Source organism: Palaemon carinicauda, chromosome 23 (assembly GCF_036898095.1).
Source record: "Palaemon carinicauda isolate YSFRI2023 chromosome 23, ASM3689809v2, whole genome shotgun sequence".
In the NCBI taxonomy this organism is placed as follows: Eukaryota; Metazoa; Arthropoda; class Malacostraca; order Decapoda; family Palaemonidae; genus Palaemon; species Palaemon carinicauda.
Window position 1 is genome coordinate 104,392,716 of NC_090747.1, and position 7,500 is coordinate 104,400,215.

General features: G+C 32.4%; 1 protein-coding gene and 1 long non-coding RNA gene across 2 annotated transcripts in view; one reads left to right on the plus strand and one right to left on the minus strand.

Moving 5' to 3' along the window:
- Window positions 1–7,500, plus strand: part of LOC137617335 (uncharacterized) — a 388,681-nt gene that overhangs the window by 241,915 nt on the left and 139,266 nt on the right. Inside the window, exon 4 of the long non-coding RNA XR_011039621.1 lies at window positions 1–27. This exon is cut by the window's left edge and continues 143 nt beyond it. This is a non-coding gene — a long non-coding RNA (uncharacterized lncRNA). The remainder of the gene's footprint in view (window positions 28–7,500) is intronic.
- LOC137617334 (serine/threonine-protein kinase 32B) overlaps window positions 1–7,500 on the minus strand; it is a 212,551-nt gene that overhangs the window by 84,041 nt on the left and 121,010 nt on the right.

Below are 7,500 nucleotides of genomic sequence, written 5' to 3' on the forward strand. Positions count from 1 at the left end.
GTAAGAATTCGTAGATATAATGGAGAGGTATGTGATTTTTCTTTACGTATTTGCCTTAGTACAGTGTTCTGGTGGATTAATCCTGTATTATTTAGAAATAATTTTATTTTTTCTGATTATTTCTCTTTCTTCATTATTTTCTTTTTTATCGTTTGTTCTCATTTTTCATATTTTAGATGGTTAAGAACATAACATATTTTTAATGGAAAATAAATAACTAGAAAATTATTGAGAGAGTAATCACCCCTATATAATGAAAAACAAGTGCCTGGCTATACACACACACATATATGTTTATATATATATACAGTATATATATATATATATATATATATATGTGTGTGTGTGTGTATACACATATATACACACACATATATATATATGTGTGTGTGTGTGTGTGTGTGTATATATATATATATATATATATATATATATATATATATATATATATATATATTTCCTCCCGGTCATGCTCAGCTCTCTCCACGTCCCTCGGGTAGAGGGGAGAGGGAGTAGTTATACCCTGGTGAGATAGGCTGCTTTAACTAGTAATAATAATAATGTATGAAATATCCTACTCACACAAGATTTCTAAACTCACTTAAACGAATACTTAAACCTTAAGATATCCAAACTTACTTAAATACTTAAATTAAATTTGAAGAGCGCGGGTAGGAGATTGAAACGAGTATCAAACTAAGAAAAGAAATAGAAGCTGAAAACGAAAATCACATTTCCACCGTATTTAGTGGATGGTCACTTACCCCACAAGATCGTCGACCTCTCTTGAAGGGAAGTGGTGAATGAATGGAGCGGATATACGATAAAAGGGGGGAAACAAAACAAAGTGAACAGGGAATAAGGGAAATGGAGGGAAGAAAAGGGGAGATAGGGAGAAGTAATGAAAAACATAAGGTTAGATATAGAAGTCTGGCAGATAAAGATAAAGGGAATAAGAAAGCTACAAAAAAGATTTATATATTTGTTTTTTATATAATTTGTTTATACAATGTGATAAAAGGAATAAGAAAGCTACAAAAAACATGTATATATTTGTTTTTTTTATATAATTTATTTATACAATGTTACAAGAAGGCGTTACAAGAATCATGGACGTTGAACCGAATATATGTTTTATCATTTTTCATGGGTTTGTTCAGTATCGTTAACACTTTCATATCTGGAGGACATTTATGATATCCTTTTTTTTTTTTTTGAAAGCAAACGAACACGATTTTTTTTTTACTCTTGACAAACAATAAAATTAGAAAAGAAAATACTTTATTGATCACATAGTAACAAGCGGTTCATCTTTTTATAGTGGTTTATTTTTCTTAAAAAATGCGTTTACTATAACCTTTACCAATCAAGGAAATTGGTGATAAAAATTCAATTTTTAATTTTCAACGATAAAAACACTATATTGTTCTTTCAATAGTCTGACTGTAATCACACACACACACACACACACACACACATATATATATATATATATATATATATATATATATATATATATGTATATGTATATATATATATATATGTATATGTATATATATATATATATATATATATATATATATATATATATATATATATATATAAAATATCTGTTTCATTCTGCTTCGGGATCTAAGACGCAAGGGGCAATTCTTTTTATAAGTACGTCAGTCTGGACAAGGATTCGAACCTTTGGCGGGGCAGAAGTATCGGGAAATAGATACTAAATATATATTAAATATATATATATATATGTATATATATATATATATATATATATATATATATATATGTATATGCATATATATATATATATAGATAGATAGATAGATAAATAGATTTATACGATTAAGATTTAGTTTGCCAACGAGGAATTTAAACAGAAAAGGATCATAACTTTAATTAGAAACCCACATTTTTCTTATTCTCTCTCTCTCTCTCTCTCTCTCTCTCTCTCTCTCTCTCTCTCTCTCTCTCTCTCTCTCTCTCTCTCTCCATTAAGAAGACGTAGCTGAAATATTAATCATAGTTTCCACCTAATACTAAGAAAAAATAGCCTTACTTATCCGCTTTCCCTCTAGAGTCTAGACACTCTAGAGAGTACATAACGACGTGACTAGGGTAATGAAAACGCGCTCGCGCGTGCGTAATCTAATATAACTAGGACAGAAAACTCTTACCTATTTATGTCTCCTTCCATCTCCACATTATATATACAATATAATGTATTTTCTAAAGACATTTCTTCAAGTCACGAATAAAAAAAATATCCTGTTAATTAAGGAGAGAAAATCTCTCGTTTTTTTAGCCTCTAGAACGGCACTTCAATACTTGAGTGAATAGACGAGGAAGTCTCTTGATTTAAAGGCATTAATGAGGAGAATTATTTCGAAGGGAAATATTTTGTCCTTGAAACCTCAGACCGTATGAGGTGAAGCCTTTTAGAGGATTGTAAAGAATTTGTTCTAGAGGTTTGTTAAGCCTCCAAGGACGTGTTTAATATCCCCTCCATTTCTCGTTATTATACACACACACACACACATGCGCATACACATACACACATACTTATCTAGCAATTAGAAAAATGTTAAGAATAAGGCTTGAACTTCAATCTTTCTATTAAGGTTTAAAGGCCACTCATGAATGGTAGAGGCAAAGGAAAGTGACGTTGCCCTATCAAGCAGGACAATGCCCTAGAGACTGACCATATTTACATATGATCAGCGCCCAAGCCCCCTCTCCACCCAAGCTATGACCAAGGAGGGCCAGGCAATGACTGCTGATGATTCAGCAGATAGACTTATAGGCTCCCCCAAACCCCCCCCCATCCTTATCTCACAATGATCGTAAGGTTACAGCGACCAAAGGAACTAACGAGTTTGAAAGGGGCTCGAACCCCAGTCTGGCGATCACCAATTAGGGACGTTACCACATAGCCTTGACCTATAATGAGAATGAAAAAATAAATATTCATTCCAATTACAGTTTCTTTATGGTCTGTTAAACTTCCAGTCACTTTTAGAATCTTGCAAACAGATTTTTTTTTCGAGAATATATTTCTCTTTAATCTTCAGCTGACTGAATTTTTTTTTCATGCTTCAGGAAATTCTTTGAAGCAAATTTCCAGACGCAAAAATGGCTCATGGAAAGTGACATTCTCTTGGATAAAAAAAAGAAAATGTAAATAATTATATTTCCTTTATCCTCACTTTTATAATCTCTTATACATTTTTTCTTCATCTTTATAATCTATTATAAATTTTTTCTTCATCTCTATAATCTATTCTATTGTATAGTTTTTTTGTCACCTTTGTAATCTATTCTATTGTATAGTTTTTTTGTCACCTTTGTAATCTATTCTATTGTATAGTTTTTTCGTCACCTTAGTAATCTATTACATATTTTTTCTTCATCTTTATAATCTATTATATGTTTTCTTCATCTTTATAATCTATTATATATTTTTTCTTCATCTTTATAATCTATTATATGTTTTCTTCATCTTTATAATCTATTATATATTTTTTCTTCATCTTTATAATCTATTATATGTTTTCTTCATCTTTATAATCTATTACATATTTTTTCTTCATCTTTATAATCTAATATATGTTTTTTTCATCTTTATAATCTATTATATATTTTTTCTTCATCTTTATAATCTATGATATATTTTTTCTTCATTTTTATAATCTATGATATATTTTTTCTTCATCTTTATGATCTAGTATAAATTTTTTTTTTCATCTTTATAATCTATTATATTTTTTCTTCACCTTTATAATTTATTATATATTTTTACTTCATCTTTATAATCTATTATATATTTTTTCTTCACCTTTATAATTTATTATATATTTTTACTTCATCTTTATAATCTATTATATATTTTTTCTTCACCTTTATAATCTATTATGTAATTTTTCTTCACCTTTATAATCTATTATATATTTTTTCATCTGTATAATCTATTATATATTTTTTTCACCTTTATAATCTATGATATATTTTTCTTCACTTTTATAATCAATTATATATTTTTTTAATTGAAATACTTTTCAGTACACCCATAAAAACGATTTGTTGATACGTTGGAAAAAAAGGAAAAATAAACTATGATTTTATTTACAAATAAGCAACAGGATAATTGTGACGATGAATTGTTTAAAGTGTATGAATCGATATGCGTGAATAATTAAATCCAAATCCCAATTAATTGAAAAATTAATGATTTCATAAAAGCGCCAATCGCCTCTTAATTAAATCAAATTAATATCAAGTGGAGTTCAGACATTGGAAGCAATTAATCGAAAATAGATGAATTATCGTCTTAATTGAAGGTTTAAAGGCCACTCATGAATGGCAGAGGAAAGGGACAGTGACATTGCCCTATCAAACATGACAATGCCCTAGAGACTGATCATATATACATATGATCAGCGCCAAAGCCCCCCTCTCCACCCAAGCTAGGACCAAGGAGGGCCAGATAAAAGGAATAAGAAAGCTACAAAAAACATTTATATATTTTATATATATATATATATATATATATATATATATATATATATGATTTATTTATACAATGTTACAAGCAGGCGTTACAAGAATCATGGTCGTGGAACTAAATATATATATCATTTTTCATCGGTTTATTCAGTATCGTTAACAATTTCATAGTGGAGGACACATATGAAAGCAGATAGCCCTATAGGCTCCCCCAGACCCCTCATCCTTAGCTGACAAGCATGGTGAGATTGCAGCGACCAAAGGAACTAACGAGTTTGAGCGGGACTCGAACCCCAGTCTGGCGTTCACCAGTCAGGGACGTTACCACATCGGTACTTTATAAAGAATGAAATTAAAATCGAAGTCATAAAGAACACAAGAGCTATTTGTGAGTCTGAATTATTATCTTCTTATGAAAGACAAGTGTAATAATATTCATCCAGTGATAAGAATCTGCGTGATATGAAACCATTTGTGCTGTCAGAAATATACTCCCAGGCCTTTTGGACCATTAAGGTGATTATTTCATCTAGCAGTAATTACCTCCGCCAACGAAGTTGGAAGGAGGTTATGTTTAACCCCCTGCTTGTGTGTTTGTTTGTGAATAGTTTCCTGGCCACAATTTTAATTGTAGAGTAATGAAACTTGCAGGGATTAACTGTTATGTAAAGAGCTGGAAATGATTGGACTTTGAAAGGTCAAAGCCAAGGTCAAGGTCAAGCAAAATGTCCAATTCAAGTATTCAGCCATAAGTTTGGACATCGTTGTCACAGGGACTTCAAACTTGGTTCATATTTTAGTGTATGAAAATCCACGCCAATTAATACATGTTAAGGTCAAAGGTCAAGGTCGAGCAAAAGGTTGAGAAATAAGCTGCCGTAGCGGAGGTCTGCGCTCTACTGAGTCCCCCTCTAGTTTCCAATGTTGTTCACGCACAGGATTTTGAAGCTTAAAGGTCAAACCGTGAGCAGCAGAAGCAAAGTTCATTGAGCTCTGTAGCACCATATTGACGTATCAACATAGGAGCACCTAGGCTAGGACCGTTGGAAATCAGGCACTGTCTTTTGATGACCCGTGGTCATGTGTCCTTCCCCCAAGATCTGTGTGTCTATCTCACAGGAAATATAAGGTCATGATATTAATCGTGAAATCTATTAAGGTTTCATCTGCGCTTGAAGTCAATGTCATATCTTATACAGTGAACCCTCGTTTATCGCGGTAGATAGGTTCCAGTCGCGGCCGCGATAGGTGAAAATCCGCGAAGTAGTGACACCATATTTACCTATTTATTCAACATGTATATTCAGACTTTTAAAACCTTCCCTTGTACGTAGTACTGTTAACAAACTACCCTTTAATGTACAGAACACTTAATGCATGTACTACAGTACCCTAAACTAAAACAGGCACAAATATTAAAGGTGATTTTATATTATGCATTTCCTAAACATGCTAAAAAGCACGATAAAAAATGGCAACCAATGTTTTGTTTACATTTATCTCTGATCATAATGTAGAAACAAACTGGAGGTAGAGCTTTGCTTATTACCCAGACATATTTCCCATACTTTTCCCTTAGAACTACATCACATCTTCCTACTTTAGATATATATATATATATATATATATATATATATATATATATATATATATATGTGTGTGTGTGTGTGTGTGTGTATATATATATATATATATATTTATATGTATACACATATACATACCTACATATATACATAAATACATGCATACATATATATATATATATATATATATATATATATATATATATATATATATATTACTGTATATATATGGGTTATGGAAAAAATCCGCGAAGTGGTGAATCCGCGATGGTCGAACCGCGAAGTAGCGAGGGTTCACTGTATACAAAATTGATCAATTTCAAAACTTAATTTCTTACATCGGTTTCTATCAGACTTAGAATTTTGATATCACCAGAAAGCATAATTTTGTGAAGCCACACACAGCTGTATATGGAGAGGAATTCTAAGTATCCCTAATATTTATACACATAATTGTACTGTCTCTCCTATGATCAATCCTGACTGATTCTATAACTGATCCCGATAGCTGATCGTGATAACTGATCCATTGATTTATTCTGATGACTAATTCTATGCCTATCCCAGTGACTGATTTTGTGGCTGTCCCTATGATTGATTCTATGGCTATCCCAGTGACTGATTCTGTGGCTATCCTAATGACTGATTCTATTGCTATCCCAATGACTGATTCTATGGCTATCCCATTGACTGATTCTATAGCTATCCTAATGACTGATTCTATTGCTATCCCAATGACTGATTCTATGGCTATCCCATTGACTGATTCTATAGCTATCCTAATGACTGATTCTATTGCTATCCCAATGACTGATTCTATGGCTATCCCAGTGACTGATTCCATGGCTATCCCAGTGACTGATTCTATGGCTATCCCAATGACTGATCCTATGGCTATCCTAATGACTGATTCTATGGCTATCCTAGTGACTGATTTTGTGGCTATCCTAATGACTGATTCTATGGCTATCCCAATGACTGATTCTATGGCTATCCCAATGACTGACTCAATGACTATCCCAATGACTGACTCTATGGCTATCCTAATGACTATTTCTATGGCTATCATAATGACTGATTCTATGGCTATCCCAATGACTGATTCTATGGCTATCCCAGTGACCGATCCTATGGCTATCCCAATGACTGATCCTATGACTATCCCAATGACTGATTCTATGGCTATCCCTATGACTGATCCTACGACTGGTCCATTGACTACGATCAATACTAGGAGTGGCGTCCCTCTCCTATGGTTTCAAAGCAGTGTTGACAGAACCATAAGGACTTCCGACTCATCCGATTATGTTTGCTACTATCTCATCCTCCTCCTCCTCCACATCATCATCATCATCTCCTTTTACACCTATTGACACAAAGGGCCTCGGTTAGATTTCGCCAATCGTCTCTA